We start from the raw sequence: 23,673 nt of genomic DNA, 5'->3' as shown, positions 1-23,673 counted from the left end.
GCAAATTTCCAACCTTTTATTGTTGCAAGTATTCTTTTGATTATTGTTTGTGATTGAGAATTTTTTTTTTTCTTGTGGTAGCATGCTGTTGAAATGTGTCCACCCCGTGCTTTCTTATCTAAAAGTTGTTATGTCTTAAAATCTTTCCTTGAGTATATTTTCCTTGACTTTGTCACCATGTGAAAGAGTTACCTTGCTTGTAGTGTGAAAGTCATAATTGAGTAATCTTCTAGGATGTAGAGACCCTTATATTCTTGGAAGATCTGTCATTTAGAAGGCTACCTCCTTGCAAGTGTGAAAGCTACACTTGGTTGCTTTTGAGATAATATCTACCCATTGCTTATCTATTCAAAGAGAAAGAAGTCGAAAAGAATCTCAATTATCTGAAAAGAAAAAGGGCATGAGGGAAGGGGGAGTTGAATAAAATATGTTTGACCAATGAGTCATTCTCCTTTTTGAGGACAACGCACACATGTATGTCAAAGAATCTATGCATTCTTGCTCATCGATTGACAAAAGAATTGGCTGCTAGTGTGTTGAAAGAAACTTCATTAAGGTCAATTCCCCAGCATCCCCAAGATTAATGATCTTTCTTTTTCACGTCACTCTTCTTGACGACTTACTTCTATAAATTTTTGTTTATGAAATTAATCTCAAGGTAATTTTTTTTTTTTTCGTTTATCTAGTCTTTTGTCTTGGACTATTATCACCACCTTGAGAGTTCCTGTGTGCACATATTTGCAGCTTTTTGTCCTTGTTTTTCTCTCCTAAGTGTCTCCTTTTATAATGCCTTGTGTATGGTTTGTTATGTGCACGTTGTACACTCAAGTTATCACATGTGGGACCTTTGTTTGTTGTACGCACATGATTGTTGGATGTGCTCACTCTGATTTCAGTTAATAAAAAAAAGGTGTTTTTCTAGGGTTGTGTTTTTCTTTTCTTTTATAAAGTTGTGTTTTGTTCTTTTCAGCCATCATATCCAAAGTGTTTTTTTTTTATTCATACTTTTTCCCAATCAATCTCTCCTAACTACCTTTTTTGTAAGGATCAATGGAACACCAACATGGATTTGTTGATGACATTAGAAAAGGTTGTGGAATCCAAGAAAAGAACAAGAACAGGGCAATCCTCACATACCTAAGAAACTGCACACTTTTTTGTTTCAAGTGAAAGCACTCCCTCTGCCTCAAAATCGGTGTCAAAATCCTCATCGTCAAACTCTTCTTCATCTGATGATTAGCCTTTCATCAAAAGACTGAAATGCTCAAAAGGGCCCTCTATTGAATCCCCTACGAAGAAGAAGAAACAAGCTACGATTGCCAAGGGCAAAAAGAAAGTGAAAGCAACACCTCAATCTGAGGCTTTAGGTAAACAAAAAATTATTGTTTCTCCTTCTACTGGGTTGAGGTTTAAAGAGTATGTTATTTTTAGACCCATTGTCTGTGAGTCAAATGTAGAACTCTCTGAGTTCCCTGAAATCGCCAAAATCATGGCTGATAAAAAAATGGAAATCATCTGTGGTAAAACCTATGCCACTGTGTCAAGGTTTTATGCAAGAATTTTATGCACATTTTAGGAAAGATATTGGCTAGACCTCGCATCACAAAAACCAAGTCTAGGTAGGGGTATTTGGATAGACTTTACCCCTGAAGTCATTAGGAAAATGTTGAAGCTCCCTGTTGTAAAAAACGAAGATGACTTGCCTATTCCTGTAGAGGAACATAGGTTTATGGCTAGTGACCTTAGTGGTGGTGCTGTTACAGTTTGGCCTAACAGTGGATTCCTTCCTGTCGATGTGCTCACTTCCCTATATAGAACTCTCTTTAAAATCACCATTACCAACTGGTCTCCATCTAGGCATAACTCCTCAATAAGACTTGATAAAGCCCAATTGCTGTATGGCATTGTGTAAGGAAAGAAAATTGACCTTGGCTCTGTTATTTACAAATTGATCAAGACCGCTAGTGAGTCCGAAAGAAAATCCTTCATTTTGCCTTTCCCTTCCCTATTCACAAGAATTGTTGACTCTTATGGGGCCCCTGCTGTGGATGTCCCTTCATCCTTTCAAGCCTCTCCTATGAAATCCAATGCTTGGTAGTCCAAAGTGTTTGAGTTGTTGCAGGCTCTTGATTAGAAAGTAGACTCTTTTCACACCTCCTTGATGGCTCGAATTGACTCTCTTGAAACTGTCCTTAACGAAACCAGAGTTGAACTTCTGAGTAAAGGAACTTTAAGTGGTTCAAATGATGCCCATGTCGACTCTGCTCCTGCTAAAAAGATTGATGTTCCTGCTGAACCTTAAGTTGATCTGAATGCCAACATTGTCAGTGGAAATATTGTTCCTGAAGGTCAAAATCCAGTCCTTTTCGAGGACATTGCCTAAGTTTAAAGTTGCAGCTGAGCAAAGTACAAATGGAATTTCTGCCTCAATAGCTGCTCCTGAAATTGATCCCTTAAACAGAGAAAAGGAACCTGACAATGTGACTCCTCCCGCTGGTTCTCATACTATAGAGGATGCCTCTGGTGTGGTCACCCTTACTCATGTGTTCACCTCTACAGTTGATCCTCCTTCAGCTTGTCTCAAAAGTTGATCTTTTATGATCAAAGAGGGGGAGATGATGATGATGATGTTGCTGAGCTGATGATGATGTTGCTGATGGACTGACTCATTTTTTTTTTTTTTTTTGCAAAAACTTTATATCTTATTTTTTACATTGACTTTTTGTTGGTGTGATCTCTACTGTCTCTATGTGATCACATTTTCTTTTTGTTTGTTTCTTTTCATATGCAAAATGTTTTAGTTTCTTTTAGTGCTTCCTATTTTTGCAAATGATCAGTTTGGTTGGTTGTTTTATTGCTAATCTCTCCCTTGTTAGGCATATCCTCTTGGTTGTCATATTAATTTGCCCTCTTTTGGAAATCTGTGGTAACTCTCTTCCTGTTGTATGTTGCTTAGGGGGAGATCTTTTGTTGAAAGGGAGTGATTTTATGCTTCATTTTTACTTTCCTCCTTAGTAATGTTTTTCTAGCTTGTTGTCTTTGAAATGTGCTTTGATCATACGTAACAAAGGGGGAGATTGTTAGTGTTTTTGTCATCTTATTATCTATTGTGTACACACTTCTAAAGGTAACCACCTTAACAAGTGTGAGCACTTTTGTCTATGTGTGTTCACAACTTTTCTGGCAGATGTTTTTCCTCAAATCACACTTCACGTATTTGTTTTCACTTCTGGATAGAATTATTCCTTGATTGATTTTCTGTCTTATTCTTTACACTTGTCTCCTGTTTATTCGCTGTGTAAGAAAAGGAATATTTCTTTTGTCCGTGGTCCCAAAATGTCTTGTGCAAAAAGAAACACATAAAAGTTAAAGTTTAACTTTTTTTGTCCCCCAACCTTTAACGTGTTGATAACTTTATACTCTCCCGTTTAGTTTTTGTTTTACAAGAAGCCTGATTACATTGTTTTGCCTCTCTGAATATTCTCTGAGGTTCTTGTTTTTGTTAAGGTTTCTTACTATACTTTGGTAGGCTTAGAATTACCCTCATCACTTATCCTTGTGTAAGATCTTTTGGATGTTGTTTTCCTTATCACGAGAGCTTAAGTGTAAGTTATTGTCCTATCTTCATTGTTGATTCTTGAGAGGAGGTCTTCTTCAACATGATGTTGTTGTGCATGTGAAGCTTTCTGTGATGGCTTGAAGTTTGATCAAAGAAGATAGAATTGTTGTGTAGTAAACAAGGAGTGTTTTACAACTTTTGGTTATCTTGCTTTGTAATTGAACTCATAAGTATTTCATAGTGAATTTGCTTCTCTAGACATGGTCCCATGGATGTAGGCTTGATGTCGAACCATGTAAAAATGAGCGTGTTCTTTACTTGTTTTTATGTTTGTTTTAATTCTTTCTTTCGCAACTCACTTGCACTAAATTGAACAAGTAACCCATCCCACATTAGTTTTAATCACTTGGTGATCCCCTTAATACTCTCAAATGGAGAATTAGAGAAAAATAGAATTTCGCTTAGAGACCGAGTGTATGAGTTGAGAGTGGGTCTACAAGCGTTTCAAGGCTTGGGTTATTGTATTTAGACTTAAGCTATAGGCTTGTACCAAATGTCTATTTTTTCTTTGTGATTTCTCTTTTGTGGAGGTAGACTTCTTCTGCCAAACCACATTAAATTAGTGTGTGATTGTGCTATTATTTTCTCTCCTAATATTGTTTTAGCTACATGTCAACTATGAGCAAGTAGTGAGATAGACCAATTTTAAAACATTTAATAATGAGAATCATGCATGTTTTAAGTATATATCTACCTTCTGTTCATGAAATCATCAAAACAATTATGTGATTTTTTTATAAAAATCATTCAAAAATGGTTCAACTTTCATATCTCTAATGGAGAAAAATCTCAATAAAGCTAAAGAATTTCCAATTCTCAAAACCCCCCAATGGTTTTATACCTTTGAGATTTTCTTTTCTTGACATAAAATTCTTGATGCAAGAAAAGCTTGCATTTGTGCGAAAAAATGACTTGTGCAGGTGGTGTTGTGTGAGAGGTTTGTCGATAGGAGATTCGCTCAAGTTGGGAGAGACAGTCAGACCATATGATCACTTAAACAATATTCACTAACGTTAAGGGACGCTGGTGGGTTTTCTGGCATCATCCTCCAATGCATAAGTCAGAAAGACAAAAAATAACAGATAAATAGAGGTTTTATATATGAAAATTAAGTTTACCCTTACCAACTCTCTTAAAGGATTAATATAGCCTTTGCCCCCTAACTGTAACGAGGGTTTTTAAGGCTATATTGCCATGATTTTGGTGGCATAATGGTGTTTGAGATGGTGGTTAATGACCACATTTTACTTGATAAACATTAGAAGTGGTGGAGTTGATCTCCTAAAATGCAAGCAGTGGGAAGTTGACTTGGAGTTGGAAACCAGTATACCATGGAGATATTATCTCCTTTATGCCATGTTTCTTGCCATTTGCTCACTCATATCAACATACTAGACATGGGGCCCACACGTTACATAGGTATGTTTATTCAATGTTTTTGAACTAGATTGTAAAAAAATTTATTCTAGCAAAATAAACTAATGAGATTAATACATAATAATTGTTAAATTATATAAATTTTAAAGTAAATATAAATTTTATATATATACAAAGTTATGTTAAGATAAAATTAATAATTATACCTATGTAATTATTAATATCAATTATAGGTAAATGTCATTAAATCATTCATCTAACTTCAGAAGATTACCTGTATATTATATGGTCCAATTATATTTTTAGGATCATCACCTTGTACAATTGATATTATTTTTGCAAACATATCTTTGATATTCGATGTCAATATTTTGTGGTGGATTGTGTATGATATTTATTATCACCTAAATATTATCAAGATCAATTATTTATACTAACCTTCCGCAATTTCTGTAAGTTATATCCACTTTCAAGTTCGATATTGACTGCTAAAACTTTTTTCATAGCATAGGATTCATACATTTCTTTAAAATCAATAACCCTCAACCCAGTTTTGAAAATAGACATTTGTTCACATAGTTCATTCAAAGGCTTTGTTTGTTTAATAGTTGAGAACATGATAATTCAATTAATTTCTAGGCTAGTAATTGTAGAGCTACAAAATAGAATATGAAGAGACTAACTTCAATCTTTATACATTTTTGTTTTTTTTATTTTTTTTAACACACTTATATGATCGTTATCAATACACATCCAACATGTAAAAATGGTTAGACTTTTGGAATGCCAATGTAATGTAACTATATAATTATTATTGATACTCATCCAAAGTGCGAAGACGGAGTAATTAATTCGAAACTAACATGTCAAGATGGAGAAATTTTAGTAGATTCATTAAACAGTAAATCCATTGCGTCAATTCAAGGAACAATTGTACACCCACAAAATAAATATTAAATTTCAATCAACTAATGAATAACATTGAAATCAAGATAAAGTTGAATATAGAGAATAATACTTTTATTATAAAAGAAATAAGTACATCGATTTTTCATACTGCGAAGTGGGTTTGGATGATGTGGGCGGTGTTTATTTTCTATTTCTCTTATAGTTGTTCAGTTCCTCTAGTGTAAAAGCATACTCCCTTTTGTTTATGTTATAGATAATATCCATGGTAGATTGCATGATTTGTAACATCTGGTTAATGACTTCTCTGAATTTCTCTCTAGCAGCATGTGGATCATCCAAATTGGTGTCAACCTTTTTGAGAATTTTCGTCAATTCCAACATTCCTTGAACAATATCTAAATCAATTACGGAAACAAAATACAATCAAATTTTATAAATATATGAAAACAATAACATGAATTTGTAAATATAATAAATATAATTATGAAATGAACTCTCGACGTATCAAAAAAGTTTTTTTTTTTTTTTTATGTTTTTTATATTCCCACAAATATGTAATACAAAAGAGGTGGAACATTCATACCTTCTGGTTCCTTTGGTGGAGAATCATTGTTGTTGAGGTTGCTACCGATGTTCATTGCAGATTCTTTTAGTTGTGATGTTTTGTCAACCATTGTCAAATTAACTTGGGGGGAAGAAATGAACAATGAAGGTGTATAGTATTTGAAGAAAGTTAAATGGTCAATTGATGTCAGAGTAATATTTATAGGAGAATAGGGTACAAAGAGGTGGAATCTAAATAGACAACTAGTAATAAATAAACATGTTTATTAAAAAAGTGTTAATAATTGTTTGGATAAGGGATTACGAAATGTAGTAGACTATTCATACAATATTAAAGAAAACCGCAATAAATATTTTGGTAAGTATGCAAGTTAGAAACGTCATGATGATATTACAATATATTAGTTAGGTAGTTAATGATGGTTTCGCAAGATGTTGAGATATTATAATAAATAAACATGGTGATTTAATAATAATAAAATCTTATTGATACAGTTTTAAAGGAAGGGCAATAAATATTTTGTTAAATATCCAACTCAGAGATGTCATGATGATGTCATTATATATTAGTTAATTTTTTAATTGTGGTTCGGCAACATGGTTATGAAACATTCATATGGTTTGGTTTGGGTCTTGTTTAATAAAAAATGCTACAAAAGTTCTTTTAAATTTGTAATGGAAATGGATAATTAAGATTATAAGATATTTAGACTGATGTTTGTTGAATATGTTTAATTTTTTAACATTTTAATGAACAGTTTTGTCTCACATTCTTATTAAATATATATTAAAATATTAAATATTGTTTATGTTTTACCCAACATTTTAGTCTTGTAATTAAAATCTTGTTACTTCATATTAGAGTATATCTTGATTTGTTTTATCCAAATAGGAATAGGAAACAAACAGACAAAATATGAATAGAGATGTTATAATAAATAAACACAGCGATTTAAGAAGACTAAAATTATTTTCACACAAGTTTAATAGAAAGGATAACAAGAATAAATTGGAACTAATCTTTTATGCAAAAAAATTTGTCATAGTATAAGATTCAGATGCTTTCTTCATATCCATAATCCTCATATTGATTTTGAAAATGAATATCTATCCATACAGTTCATTCAAAGCTTTTGAGATTATTTTCTGATCGTTGCCTTGTTTGTTCAGCAGTTGAAACATGATAACCCAATCAATTTCTGGAGTATTGTATCAAACATATATAAAAGTTGCTCCGGTGAAATGAATAGACATCTAGTAACAAATAAACATGTTGATTGAAAAAGTGTTAACAACTTTTTGGATAAGGGATATGAAACTGTAGCAAATTGTTTGCACCACACTAAAGAAAAGCATAATAAATAGTTAACAATGGTTCGACAAGCGGGTTTCCAAAACATGTTGAAAGTTTTAAATTTACCAAGTGAATTAAAACTTAAGCAGAAATTGTTGCTATTTTGATTTTAAGAGTCCATTAAACATAAACATAAAGCAACAAAACCAGGTTCAACAAAATGCCTACATCCATGGGACCAAGTCCAGAATGAAGCAAATTCACTAGGTTTACTTTATAGTTTAATTACAAAGTCAGAGATTAAGCCTCAATTGCCAAAACACCCATGTTTTGCAATGCTTCAATGTCTACCCTTTGGTTAAACAATGTACAACCATAGCTAGCTACAAAAACACTCAACCAACTGGTCAGCCTTGAGCTCCTCTCAAGGTACAAAAATGAAGATGCACTTTATTTGAAGAAGCTCAACAAGCTTCACTCATCAGCAATGAACAAATGGTAGAGAGCAAGGACCCATTTTAGGTACTTGAAAGAACGTATTTTTAAGCTTTACCTAAGCATAGAAACCTGACAAAAACAAAGAAAAATTTAGATAAATTTCAATGTACTATTAAGAGAAATATCAGGCTTGAAGAAAAAGTGCAATGGAGAAGAGTTTATATAGGAAAACAGCCGGCCAATGCAAGGAAAGGTGGCAAGGAAACCTTTATTGATTTACCTTTATAAAAGTTAATTCCAATACCAAGATGCCACCTATCAAAGAGAATAAAACTTTTCAGCACATTGAATATAAATTTGACAAGTGTTATGGACCACACAAATATTTCAAAAGAGAATATAACAACTCATGCTTTCTAGAAGCATAGCATGTGTAACTCAAATAAAACTGTCAGATACGAGGTGATCACTCTGACTCAAAGGTGCTCACCTGATAGTACAAATAACCAACATAAGAGAAGGTGGTCACCTTAAACACGAGGTGGTCATACTGGAAGTTTAAATAAAATTGATTGTGCTAAGACAAGGTAAGGTGATCATACCAGGATTGAGAGTTACAACTCTAGGTTCATAAGTTGGCAAATAACTTACAATCTCCCCCTTTGTCAAACTTGTGAACAAAGCACAATCTATTCAAACATGAACCTATCTTAAAAAAATCATCAATCATCCAAAGTGTAGCAAACAACAATATATCATTAAAAGGTATAAACTATTAAAACTGAGATATGAACAAGAACAAAAATAGTCCCCCTTAATTAGTATACTACCCTTGAGTAACTAACCAATACAAAGTTGAAATGAAATACAATAAAGACAATCAACAAACACACATGAGGGTTAGTAAAGATCCTAAAAGAAATTGTTCTCTGTACATGAAAGAACAATCATTAGACATAATAATAAAGATTTCAAAAATATTAAAAATACTGTGATTAGAAAACTAAACATAAACAACTGAAACTTTAAAAAGTTCTAAAAAAAAAAAAAAAAAATTCAGAAATTAAAAAGTTTAGTTCAGGAGAGTAGGCAAGTGATCACTTTAAGACTCAGAGTGACCACCACATCACATGTAGAGGCAGGGAGTTTTTTGAGACAACTTTCAGGTTTTTACTCCCCTTCTTTGTTCATAATTCTTCATTCCTTGTGCCTGTTTAATCTTCTAATCAAGAGATGTCTTCCAGTAGTTGATTTTGTGCATTTCTTTGCTGAGGCAGACAATTGAGGTTGAGTTGGATGAGTTGCAGCAGTGTCAACAACAGGAGGAGGTGCAATTGGGGTGGTCACATCAGTTGGTACTTCTTCTTTGAATTTGACGCACTCTTGATGTTAGCGATTGAAGAATCTTGATGCTCAATGATAACGAAAACTTAAGGAACAAACCTTTTACAGCAAAAATCAATGAGAGAAATGAGAGAAAAACTATAAGGCGGCAAAAAAGATTCAAACGTGAGAAACTTGAGGTCGCGACCTTTTAAATGTGAACCCTAGAAAAATTAGCAAATTTAAAGAGAGATGTCACTTAAAGACACGGTGATCACTTTGAATACAAGGTGAATGCTTTAGCATCACCAATGTTAGGGTAATGACCTCACTCAAGAAGTGAGCACATACAATAAGAAGATTAGCTACAATAACCATCAGGTGGTGACACAAAAGTCAAAGTAAGCATTATAGAAACAACTAAGCCAAAATAAAGACTGAAAAAGGTAAAGTGATCACTATGAACCAGTAGGTTAGCACATGAAACCTTAAGATGGTGACTTATGTGCAAAGGTAGTAGACAAGAACCAATTTAAATGAGAAAAAAAAAAAAAAAAAATACAAGATAGTCATGAGTTCAATCCAAATTATCACAAGATTTAAGAAGACAAGTCATATTGATCTGATTTAAAAATCACAAGAATCATTTCTCAACCTATGAAAGAAATGCATAAGGAGTATCTCATCAAAGAAAAATCACAACTCAAAGTGATCCCTCCTTTAATTCAAAAAATGAGCAATAAAGGCAAGCATTCTTAATCATACATGTGTGAAGTGTCCTCAAGGGGTGAGTTTGACTCATTGGTCAATTGAAAAGAAAACAACTCCCCCTTCCCTCATGCTCTTTTTCATTTGAATCAATCGTTTTCTTTTGAACTTAATTTCACCATTTTGGCTTCTTTTTCATAGAAAAGAGATTAATGGGCTAAACTCTCAAGAGGTAACCAAGTGTAGCTTTCATACTTGCAAGTAGGTAGCCCTCTACATGGTAGATTTTCTAAGGACATGGGGGTCTCTACATCCTAGAAACTTACTCAAGTATGACTTTCACACCACACACAAGGTAGCTTTTTCACACGGTGACAAGAAATATGCATTAAGAATGTAACACTCACATCAAGGTACATAATTTTACTTATGCCCTAATACCCTTAGTGGGATTTCTTTGAAGTTACCTTAGACAAATGTAAAGAAAATTCCTTAAAAGTTCATTAGGGGTAAAATGGTCTTTTCGCTCCTAATTATATGAAAAAGTGCTAAGTGAAAGGAAGCAAAATAATGTGAAGAAGATAATAAAAATGATGGTATTTTAGTAATTGACTAAAGGACATAGATGAAATTTCATAGAAAGTGCAAGGGCAAAATGGGAATACATGCTTATATTATTTGATACAAGGCTTCATTTGAAGAAACCCTAACATACCTTCAGCCCTTGTTCACACCACCTTTACCCCATTTTCTCTCAATTTTCTTCACTAAATTTCAAAGGAAAATCATAGGTTTTGGTTTGGATTTTGGGAGATTTTCAATCCTAAAGCATCCTAAGGTAAGATTATAGCAAAAGGAGTGTGATTGAACTTTAAAGTTTTGAATTCTTATGGTTTTTATATAATCTAGGTCCAAGAGGAAGAGATTTTGAGCAAAAGGGAAGTGATCGCACATATTCAAGATAAGTAAACCTAATTTGAGCCTTGATTTGAGCAAGACTTGTGTTAAATGAATTTTTGCATGTTTGTATGTGATGGTATGAGAGAATTATTGGTTGTTTTTGATGTTTAATGATGTATAAATTCCAGCCACGAGAAGTTGTGTATGGTTATGTGATGATTTGGTGAAGTTGTGGAAGAATTTGTGTTGAAATTTTTGGAGTGTAGAGAAGTGATGAATTTGGCCAGGTTTGATACTAAAGTTATTGAATTTTTAGCTCACAATTTAGTTGAATTAGAGAGTTGTGGAAGTGTAGCCAACATGGTAGTTGCATGTGCATATGAAATGTTTGATGAAAATCCAAAGAGAAAATGCATGCATAAGTTGGCTAAACCCTAATGAAGAAAGGGTTAGAGAAAGGCAAGAATTGAAGTAGGAAGATTATGTATGGGCTTAACCAAGTGTAATGTTAGTATTCAAGGGTGCATATTGTTTTGCCAAAATTTAGAATATCACTTGGTCATGTTAGTTCCATGAGAGAAATGGCCCTTAGTGTTTGGTTCTAGCTACTTGAACCTTTATTACTTTGTGAATTGCACATGAAAGTGTTAGAAAGGAATTGCAAGTTGAAGTGTTATTTTGATATGGCAATTGTGATAATAGAGAATGGTAGAATATGTCATGACATACCTTTATGCCATAATGAATTTGCAAGTTTGTATATGTGAATTTGGAAAGCATACTAAAGAATGGGCTTGATCATGCATACAGTGTGCACATGATTATATATATAGCCTTGATTTAGTAAATGAGAATATGAAAGAATATGTTAGCAAAGAATGAGAAAGAAAGAAAAGAAAATGACTAATAATTTTCTTTTAAGCTAACATGTAAGTATGTATATTTTCTCATTTACTAAGGAATGCAAGTGTAGAATTTCCATAGCTTGGAAATTCATATTGAAATGTGTATAGTATCTCTTTCTATTCTCTTTCTGCAGCATGCTATGACATAAGGTTTTTGCAATGGGGAACCCGTGAGTGACAAAGATGCACACATACACGCCGCCACAAGCGAGCGACATCAGTAGAGAGATACAGTATTTGTACAGTCCATGAGTAGTGTATGTGGATAAGGACTGTACCCAACAGAGCATACCTACATGCATGCCGCCACGAGCAAGGGGCCATAGCAGAGAGATATATTATTTGTACAGTCCGTGAGTAGTGCATGTAGAAGAGGACTGTACCCACTCACATGGTTAGGGTTCCAAATCCATGCATTAACCTAGTCCAATCGGAAAACCAGAATAAAAGAAAGAAAGAAAGAGGAAAAGAAAAGAAAAGAAAGAGATACAACATAAGAGACAAAAAACAAAAAATAAAAGAAAGTTATTTTCTCAGCAAAGTGTATTATTCTACATATGTATTATGCTACTTACATGATTCAATATTTCTTATGTGCTCGACGATGTATAGTTTCATTCATTGTCTTTGCACGATGATAAGTAGCAAATCGGAATATCAAAAAAGAATACAGAATATCAGAAAGGAATGAAGAATATTAGCAAAGTATAAAGTGAGAAAAGGAAAATCAGAACATGAGTAATGGAGGAAACACAGTAGTGCAGTTTGGTTTACTTACTGAGCAATTAGTGCTCACTCCATTATTTTACTATTTTGCAGGTAATAGATGATTTATGATCGGATGGGACATCAAGAAGTGGAGAAGTTTGGTAACACTGTTCAAGATTACCTTGTGCTTACTAAAGTATATCAGTATTTTGTGTATATATTTATATAAATTAAAATTAGAATTTTCGTATTTTACATTATGTATATATGTTAATAAAAAGTATTTAGTGGATTTTATTATCGATTTCTCAAAGAATTATTAGCTATATAGTATATTACAAAGAACTCAAAAAATGAAAGAAAGTCATTAAACTTCTTAAGGTGAATATCAAAGTGGACACATCACTTATCACACATATTTCAAAGATAGAATCAAATCTTTTAAGACTCGACACAAATCATATGGACTTGTGCTTATAAAAGCAAGGAAAATATGGTCTCATGACTTATTTAGAAATAAACGCTACTCAACTTGAGTTAGTCCTATGGACTTTCTCAAATTCACATAAGTTTGAAAGTCTAGAACCTTTGTAAATGAATCAGCAAGTTGAGATTTAGTGTTCACATGAGCTAGGGTGATAACCTTATCTTCAACTAAGTCTCTAATGAAATGATGCCTAATATCAATGTGCTTGGTTCCAGAGTGTTGAACTGGATTCTTTAAGATGTTAATTGTACTTGTATTATCACAGAAAATAGTAACACATTCTTGATCAAAACCATAGTCACTCAAAATTTGTTTAATCCATAAAACCTATGTACAGCAGCTTCCTGCAGCAATGTATTATGCCTTGACTATTGAGAGAGATGGAGTTCTATTTCTTGTTGTACTAAGTTACCACATTGTTTCTAAGAAAAAAACATCATCGAAAAGTACTTTTTTTGTCATCCAAGCTACCAGCCCAATCTGCATCACTAAAACCAACCAAGGTAGTATTAGTGTCGTATGCAAACCATTATCCAAAGTCAATTGTTCCTGAAACACATTTCATGATTCTCTTCACTACCGTAAGATGAAGTTCAGTAGGATTAGCTTGAAATCTTGCACAAACACCTACATTGAAGCACAAGCTAGGCCTACTTGTAGTTAAATACAACATGCTACCTATCATACTTCTAAACAATTTGTTATCTGCCTTTTTTCCATTCACATCCTTAGACAATTTTAAGGTAGAACTCATAGGTGTTTTAGTATTTTTTGTACTTTTAAGATTGAAATGTTTAAGCATGTTCTTTGCATATTTTGATTATGATACAAACAAACCACTATCAAATTGCTTAATTTGAAGACCTAAGAACATGTTTAATTCTCCTACTATGCTCATTTCAAACTCTTCCTTCATTAAGTTTATGAACTCTTGCAATTAAGTGTGAGAAATGGAACCAAAAATTATGTCATCAACATAAATTAGAGCGCAAAGAAACTCACCATTATCATGTTTAATAAAAAGAGTTTTATTAGCATTACCTCTTCCAAATTTGTGATCAAGTAAAAATGATGTGAGTCTTTCATACCATGCTCTTAGAGCCTGTTTCAGTCTATACAGTGCTTTCTTTAGTTAGAACACATGATCTGGTTTGTGTGGATCCTGAAATCCAACTGGTTGCTCCACATAAACTTCTTCCATAAGTATGCCATTCAAAAATGCACTTTTCACATCCATTTGGTAGAGTTTTAATTTTAAGCAACAAGCAACTCCCAAAAGCAATCAGATTGATTCCAACCTTGCCACCGGAGCAAAAGTCTCATCAAAATCAATCCCTTTAACTTGTGTGTACACTTGGGCAACAAGTCTTGCTTTGTTCTAAATAATATTTCCAAATTTGTCAGTCTTGTTCTTAAAAATCCACTTTGTTCCTATGATATTGATCCTTTCAGGTCTAGGAACCAAACTCCACACATCATTTCTCTCAAATTGTTCAAGCTCTTCATGCATGGCTGCAATCCAACACTCATCTTCCAGAGCTTGTTTTGCATTTTTTGGTTCTGAAAGAGAAATATAGCAGAGATGATTAATTTCATCAAATCTTTTTCTCCTTGTAACCATTACCTTTTCAGGATTTCCTATGATAGAAGATGGTGGATGAGCTTTCTTGATCCAAGTGGGATGATCTTTAGTCTTGGGAATTCTTCTCTAAGTAATTTTGTCAGATAGATCAACAACTAAGTCGATTCCTTGTCTTCAAGAAGCAGACTCATGTTAAGCAGCAGTGGTGCTCACTTCAGGTTTAGCGGTGCTCACTTCATCTTTGGAATTTGTTCTAGAAAAAGTCATGGTGGCCACTTCATCATGATCAATGTTCACTTTAGCAGAAGCAAACGTATCATCGTTTTCATCATCCTGTGAAGACTGTGAGAAATCTTCTAAATCAGAAAAACCATGTTAAAAGATTCAATGATAAGATTTGTTCTTATGATAAAAACTCTATATGCCTTACTATTAGATGAATACCCAAGGAAGATTCCTTCATCACTCTAAGCATCAAACTTTCCTAGGTGATCTCTATCATTCAACACATAGCACTTGCAACCAAAAACATGAAAATACGAGACATTTGACTTCTTACCTTTCCATAACTCATATGGAGTTTGAGATGTACCTTTCCTTAAGAAAAAAAACTATTTGAGATATGGCACGTAGTGTTGATTACCTCTGCCTAGAGTCTTAGGGGCAACTTCTTTGCATTTAACATAACTTTTGCCATCTCTTGAAGGACTCTATTCTTTCTTTCCACATCACCATTTTGTTGTGGTATCTTAGGGGCAGAAAATTCATGCCAAATGCCTTGTGTATCATAGAAGTTAGAAAAATCAGAATTTTCAAATGCATTAGATTTTTCTCTTAAGAAATCAACCCAAGAAAATCTAGAAAAATCATCAATACAAACATGGACATATGTCTTACCACCTAAACTTTCAGTTTGCATTAGACCCAGGAGATCATATGGAGAAGTTCTAAAACACATGAGGAAGTCAAATGAGACAAAGGATTGTGAGAGCTCTTAGTTTGCTTACCTTGTTGACAAGGTCCACATACTTTACCTTTGGGATAAACAAGCTTCAACAATCCTTTCACAGCATCCTTCTTGGAAAGTTTTACAAGATCTTTGAAGTTCATATGTCCAAGTTTCTTATGCCAAAGATCAACACAATCTGATTTGGTGCTTAAACAAGAAAGACAAAAGATAGAAATTATCATTTAATCTCTTTCCCTCAAGCAAGCAAGAACCATTAGTATTCAAAACTTGACACTTATTTTTTGAAAATTGAACAACACAGTCTTTGTAACAGACTTGACTAATGCTAATAAGATTTGCCTTTAGACCTTCAACATAAAACACATCATTTAACATTGGGAAACTAGGAAAAACAATAGAACCTTTTCCAAGGATCTTACCCTTTTTCCCATCACCATAGGTGACGTGACCTTCTTTCACAAGTTCAAGATTGATTAATAACGCTTTGTTACATGTCATGTGTCTTGAACATCCACTATCAAAGTACCACAAATCATTTTGAAAAGCAAGAAATGAAGTATGGGCAACAAGACAATCAGCACTAAGCTTAGGTTTCCATATTTTATGGTTTTTGAACAAATTTTCTAATGTGATGACTCAAGAAACTGAGGTGGTGACCTTACTGTATTAAAATCATTATTTCCAATGCATCTTTTCAAATATGAAATAAGTTTAAAACCGTTTGGTCTGATATGACTTTTCTTTTAGCAAAAATGGCAAATAAAAATGAAATGTTTTACCATCAAAGTCTAATCATGTGGGACAGCAACAGATTTCTGAACTGTTTCAGTGGCTATCACAAAGGTGGTCACTCCAGGTGTGGAAATGCTAGCACTAGGAGAAAATCCCAAACCTGTTTTATCACCAAACATTTTTCCTTGTCCAAGAACTTCATCAAACTTGTATGAACCTGCATTTAACCTTTCAACAATGGTGTTGGCCTCGGTTAGTTCATTAAAATCTTGATTTAACAAAATTTCTTTATTGGACAGGTTAGACAACAAGAATTTTATTTTTTTCTTCCAAAATTTTCTTATCTTCTAATGAACAAGATTTTTCAGATTCAAGAGATTTAATTCTCTTGATGCCTTTTAACCAAGCCTCTTACATCTTGTCATAAGCCTCCTGTTGCTCTTAGTAAACATCACTAGGGTCATCCGAGGACACATTGTTACTATCATCTTGTAACGACTTCTTTCTACTATCATATTCATATATATACTTATCAAAATAGTTGGGCCCAAAAATTTTCTTTACTTAATATATACATTCTTTACAAAGGACAATATTATTTGTACAAAAAGACTCTCAAAATAGTGGACAGTGTAGTCAAGTCTCCCCACTTACCAACGTCCATCCGACCATGTTCTCACCTATGTCCTGCAAAAACATAGAAAACAACGGGGTGAGCACAAAGATGCTCAGTAAGTAATCCTCTACTCCGCTATCCCGTGTATCACTTTTCAATTCTTTCCTTACTCTTGTCACTTTCTCATATTCAATCTCTCTTGTTCTTTCTCTGTTTCTACTGTTCTCTTTCTTTCTTTCTATTCTTTCTTTCTCTCTATTCTCATCAGCCATGAGAGATATCATGCTAACATGTACGGATGAGATGCATATGCACTAATGCAAGGTAATGCATTTTCTTTCTTTTCTTGTCTTTCTCATTCTTATTCTTATTCATTCTTATTCTTTATTCATTCTTATTCTTTATTATTCTATTCTTTGTCGATCGGTCTTGGTCGATGCATGGATTCGGAACCCTTGACCATGTGAGTGTACTCTCTCTCATGTATAGCTCTCATCCGCATGTATTCTCACGGCTATACAAATTCTTTTTCTCATTCTCATTCCGCTCTCTCAAGGCGGAGACCACTCTCTCACAGCAGTTTACATGCGGGAAATTTCTACACTCACGGGCTCTCCATCGCACAACCAATTATCTTTTCTCTTCTTTAGCACTTTCTATTCATTTTATTCTCTAGTGCTAATTCTTCCTTTCTCTTTATTCTAAGAGAATTTATTCTTTTCTTTATCTCTATTCTTAGAATGTTTCTTCCTCATTACTCATATTTCTTTCTTTGATGATTACACATATAAACATATGCATATGGATGGCTCATGCCTAGAATCTTTCTTATATGCATTCATAAAATGCAAATATGCTATGTTGCATAAAGTAAAGTTCTCTACTTCTACTCATGCTTCTCTTAGGCATTTCATCAAACAATATGTGTGCATACATAAACCCTACTCTCACTATAGTTCTACTTCTTTCTTAACCATCCAAAATTGGAATTCAACTCCTTCAAATTATCACACATCCTGCAAAGAAAACACACTTCAAATATTCCTCTCAAATTCTTCTAATTCTATCCATACTTCTACCAAAATTTATCAACACAATCCACCCTTCTCATGGTGGAAATTTCTCCATAAATCAACATTAAACTTATTCATAAATTCATCAACTCATTTCAAACATAAAAGCCAAGCATTAATCATATATAAATCTCTACACATCATTCAATCATGCAAATCACAACTTAGGTAGATTTACTTACCTTATACTCAAGTAGAATCCACTTAAGCTCTCTACTCTTAATGGCTTGATGCTTTCTCTTAAACCTTCAACACAAACTTTGTAAGGATCCTACTCTTACACCAATAAAATTCACATCTAGAGTAAGGATTTTTACCTTGATTTTTACCTTTAAGTGCTTAGGATCAACTTGAATCAACTTCTAGTCAAAAGCCTTCCAAAAATCCTTGGAAAATGGAATGAAAACTTGAGAGAAATGAAGGATGGAAGAGGCGGTGGAGAAAAATGAATGAAAGGGTTTCTAAAGCTAAACCCTTAATATCTCATATTTTCTCCACTCTTTCCCATTTTACCCTTACTCTTTCTTAGAATTCCACCTTTGCCCTTTAATTCTTTGCAAATGCACCCCCTATTTAAACTATTCTCTAGAAAATTTCCTTACAATTCACTCCCCACTTTTCCTGCTAATTAGGGGTAGAATGGTCATTTTGCCCCTATGGAAAAATATCTAAAAACTTCATTAACCTTTTCAGCTGGACCGTCGCCGCGGCGAAGAATTACAGAACCGACACCACAATTACAAAGCCAACGTCGCCCCGGCGAAGACTGAAATTCAAACATTCACCAAGTCTCAACCAAAATCAGGGCAAACACTTAACCAAACCAACTCATCAATCCCACTAAGGATCAACCAACTCAAAATAACAACATGCAAGCTCAAATGAGAACAAATCAATAAACATTCAAGCAATACAACACAATTTAACTATGTACCTCAAGTGGGGCGTTGCACATCTTGGTTAGCCGTAAAGGCTAGGAATTGTTCATTTTCTAGTGTGTCATTACCCTCACTTTCAGAGTCGTCACTTTCACTCAAGGTGGTAGCCATGGTTTTTCCCTTTTTCTTAAGAGTGTTTGCACACTCAAATTGAATATGGCTATAGCCTTCACACTCAAAACATCTGATTCCTTTATTTTTCTTTTCATTTTCCCTCAGAAATCTTTTTGAAAATCCTCCTTGACCAAATTGGTCAGAAAATCTTTTGACAAAAGGTTGTTTTCCCTTTTTAGCCATATTCGACTTTCTCATGTTCTTTTTTAGGAATTTCGAAAAGTTTTTAGTGATTAAGGAAAGTTCATCATCTTCATTATCACTAACACCACAAATAACCAGAGAATCAGAAGTTACCTTATGCTATAATGCAAGCCCTTTACTTGATTTATTTTCCCATCAATTTAGGTTAAGTTTGAAGGTCTGCATAGGTCCAATCAGGTCATCAAGTTGCATTTCATCAAGGTTGCGGCATTCTTCAATAGAGGTTGCTTTGGACATAATTAAATCTTTGAGGTAAGGAGCACATCACCTTCCTAACAAGTTTAGCGTCAGAAAAGATTTTTCCTAAAGCAAAACACTCATTAGTGATATGACCCAATCTGCCATGAAAATCAGTAATGGTTTCATTATCAAACATAACAAGATTTTCATTATCCATGATTAATCTTCTTAATCTGGTCTTTTCACAATGTCAGTTCCATGGTTTTTAATTTGGAGTCTATCCTATGCATCTTTAGCCATTTCACAATTTGCAATGTTTTTCATTTGTCCTATACTAATAGCATTAAAGATGGTATGAAGTGCTTTAGAGTTAAAATTAGATGCTTCCAACTCTTCCTTGGTCTATTTATCAAGTGACTTTCCTTGACTCCTACTAGCTTCATCAGTTTTAGGTTTTTGCCAACCAACCAAACAAGCATGCCGAGCCCTCTCATCAATAGATTTTAGGAAGGCACGCATCCTAGGCTTCCAAAACATATAGTTGGTTCCCTCCAACAAAGGTGGTCTAGTGGTAGATCCTCCTTCACCAAAAGAACCCATGATGAACAAACTATCAATGTGATCACACAAGATTGCAGTGGTCATGTACAAACAAAAATGTAAGACAAAAAGAACAAAAACAACACGAGCTGATCACACAGTCCCCGAGGTGGTCACACAAGGTCTAAAGCAAAAAAAAAAATGCTGAAACAAAATGCAAAAAATAAACCAGAAAAAATAGATTAAAAGCAAAAAATCAAGAAGCAATGATCAACTGAAATAACTTTCCAAAACAGGCTTGATACCGATTGAAAGTTTTAAATTTACCAAATGAATTAAAACTTAAGCAAAAATGGTTGCTATGTTGATTTTATGAGTCCATTAAACATAAACATAAAGCAACAAACATAAAGCAAAGTAAAACACACAAGATTTTTACATGGTTTGGCAAAATGCTTACATCCATGAGACCAAGTCTAGAATGAAGCTAATCCACTAGGTTTACTTCAGTTTAATTACAAAGTCAGAGATTAAGACTCAGTTGCCAAAACACCCATGTTTTGCAACACTTTAATGTCTACCCTTTGGTTAAACAACGTACCACCATAGCTAGCTACAAAAACACCCAACCAACTAGTTAGCTTTGAGCTCTTCTCAAGGTACAAAAATGAAGACGCACTTCAGTTGAAGAAGCTCAACAAGCTTCACTCATCAGCAACGAACAAACTATAGAGAGCAAGAACCCATTTTAGTGTAATATTCTATCTAGCTAGTAGTTCTTTGGAAAAATATAAGTAAAACTCACTAACATGTTATAGAAAATATATATGTATATAAGAATGTAATAATGGACCCAAAATAAATTTAACTTTATATACAAATCTCTACATCAAGTAATAAAGTCACAAAAATAAATACAAAGAATCTCGGACAATGGTGCCATTCTCCTCTGCTACTTGACGTTCCTCTCGACCGCATCTCATCTATTACCTGCAAAACAGTGAAATCAATGGAGTGAGCACTAATTTCTCAGTAAGTAAACCCACAATACTTCTAATCTTTCTTTGTTACTCGGATCTTGGATTTTCTTTCCTTACACCAAACTTCTCAATTCTTCTCTACTCTTTCTAAGATTTTAGTTTCTCACTTACTAATATGTAAGCACAAACAGGGAAACTAACTCGGGGTAGTAGAAATGGCATGTTGCATATGCACAAATGCATAAATTTTTTCTATGCAATGCATTTTCTTTTCTGTTTTTCTATTTTCTTATTCTGATTTCTAGTCCTCATTTTGTTTTCTCTGTTTCCTTTTTGTTTTCTTTCTTTTTCAGTGTTTCTTTCTTTTTTTGTTTTTTTCTTATTTGTTTCAATTCTCTCTTTTTTGTTTCTCTTGTTTCTTTTATGTTTCTCTTATTTTCTCTTCTTTCTTGCTTTTCTATTCTTTCTTTTCTTTTCTATTCTTTCTTTGCCGATCAGACTCGGTTGAGGCATGGATTCGGAACCCTAGCCGTGTGACTGTATTCTCAAATTCTTTCTTGGGTACAGTCCTCATCCACATGCACTGTCCTCATCCACATGCACTTCTTACGAACTGTACAAATTCTTCTTTCTTATTCTTAGGCCGCTCACTAAAGGCAGCGTGCATGTGGGGATATTCTTCTTCTCTGTCACTCACGAGTTCCCCATCGCAACAACCTTCTCTTCTCTTATCTTTTTATACTTCTTTAAATAAAATTTCAGATTTGAGGTATTCTTTAATTATGTTCTTAGATAATGATTCGACAATTAATTTCTTTTCTTTCTTTCTCTTTATTCTTTAATGTTATCATACATGAATACGTGCATATAAATATGTTCATTCTTTGCTATTCTTTCTAAATGAAAATGTAAGAATGTAAAAATGCATTATGGCATATAAAGATATCATTATGAACTAGTATTCTCTACCAACAACATTTCCATAACAAAGTAATAATCTAACATACTCATATATATGCCCTTTCTTTGAAATTTCATCAAACACCTTACATGCACATACAAACCCTAAATTGGTTTCACTTCCACATATTTCTCAAGCCACCAAAATTGGAGCAAAAACTCCCTAAGGCCAACAACCACCCTAGCTGAATTTCACCTTCCACCCTTTCACATCCATTCTTTCATATTTCATCAACTCAAAACATACAAATACATCACTTCTCATGGCCATAAGATTCACAAATCAGCAACCTCAATTTCAATCCATAATTCTCATCATCCAAACACGCATACAACATATATGAAATTTCTCTATACAAGTATTTATCCAATCAAAGCTAAAGTTGGATTTACTTACCTTGAATTTGAGCAATTCCAACACTATAATCTCTCTTTGGTAGAATTCCCCTTCCTCTTAAACCTAAGCATATAAAACCATAAGAATTCAAAACTTTAAAATTTAATCCCACATCTTGGTGCAAGAATCTTACCTTTGAATGCTTAGGATTGAAAATCTATCAAAATCTAGCCAAATCCTATAAATTTCCTTGGAAATTTAGTACAGAAATTTGAGAGAATTTCGAGTGAAGGTGGTGTGAACAATGGGTGGACTGGCTAGGGTTTCAACTCTTGAACTCTTATTACTACATAATAATATATATAGTTTCCCATTTTACCCTTGCACTTTCTAAAAATTTCATCTATGTCCTTTAGTCAATTACAAGAATGCCCTCATTTTTATTAACTTCTCCATGTTATTCCACTTCTTTTCATTCCCCACTCTTTCATCTAATTATGAGTGGAATGACCATTTTACCCCAAATAACATTTTAAAGAATTTCCTTCACACTTGTTCAAGATAACTTTAATAAAATTCAACTAAGGGTATTAGGGCATAAATAAAGCTATGTACCTTGATGTGGACGTTACATTTAGGTACTTGAAAGAAGGTATTTTTAAGCTTTAACTAACCATAGAAACCTAACAAAAACAAAGAAAAAATCATAGAACTTTCAATGTACTATTCAGAAAAATATCAGGCTTGAAGAATAAGTGCAATAGAGAACAGTTTATATAGGAAAACAGTCAGGCAATGAAAGGACAGGTAGCAAGGAAACCTTAATTTATTGAATTTACCTTTATAAAAGTTAATTCCAATACCAAGATGCCATCTATCAAAGAGAATAAAACTTTTCAGTACATTGAATATAAATTTGACAGGTGTTATGGACCACACAAATATCTCAAAAGAGAATATAACAACTCATGCATTCTAGAAGCATAGCACGTGTAACTCAAACAAAACTGCCAGATACAAGGTGATCACTCTGATTGAGAGGTGTTCACCTGATACTGCAGATAACCAACATAAGAGAAGATGATCACCTTAAACAAGAGGTGGTCATACTGGAAGTTTAAACAAAATTGATTGTGCTAAAACAAGGTAAGGTGATCATACTAGAATTGAGAGTTACCACTCTAGGTTCGTAAGTTGACAAATAACTTACACATG

The sequence above is a fragment of the Pistacia vera genome, unplaced genomic scaffold (genome assembly GCF_008641045.1).
Source record: "Pistacia vera cultivar Batoury unplaced genomic scaffold, PisVer_v2 Contig1045, whole genome shotgun sequence".
NCBI classification, from domain to species: domain Eukaryota; kingdom Viridiplantae; phylum Streptophyta; class Magnoliopsida; order Sapindales; family Anacardiaceae; genus Pistacia; species Pistacia vera.
Note: the sequence above shows the minus strand (reverse complement) of the source record.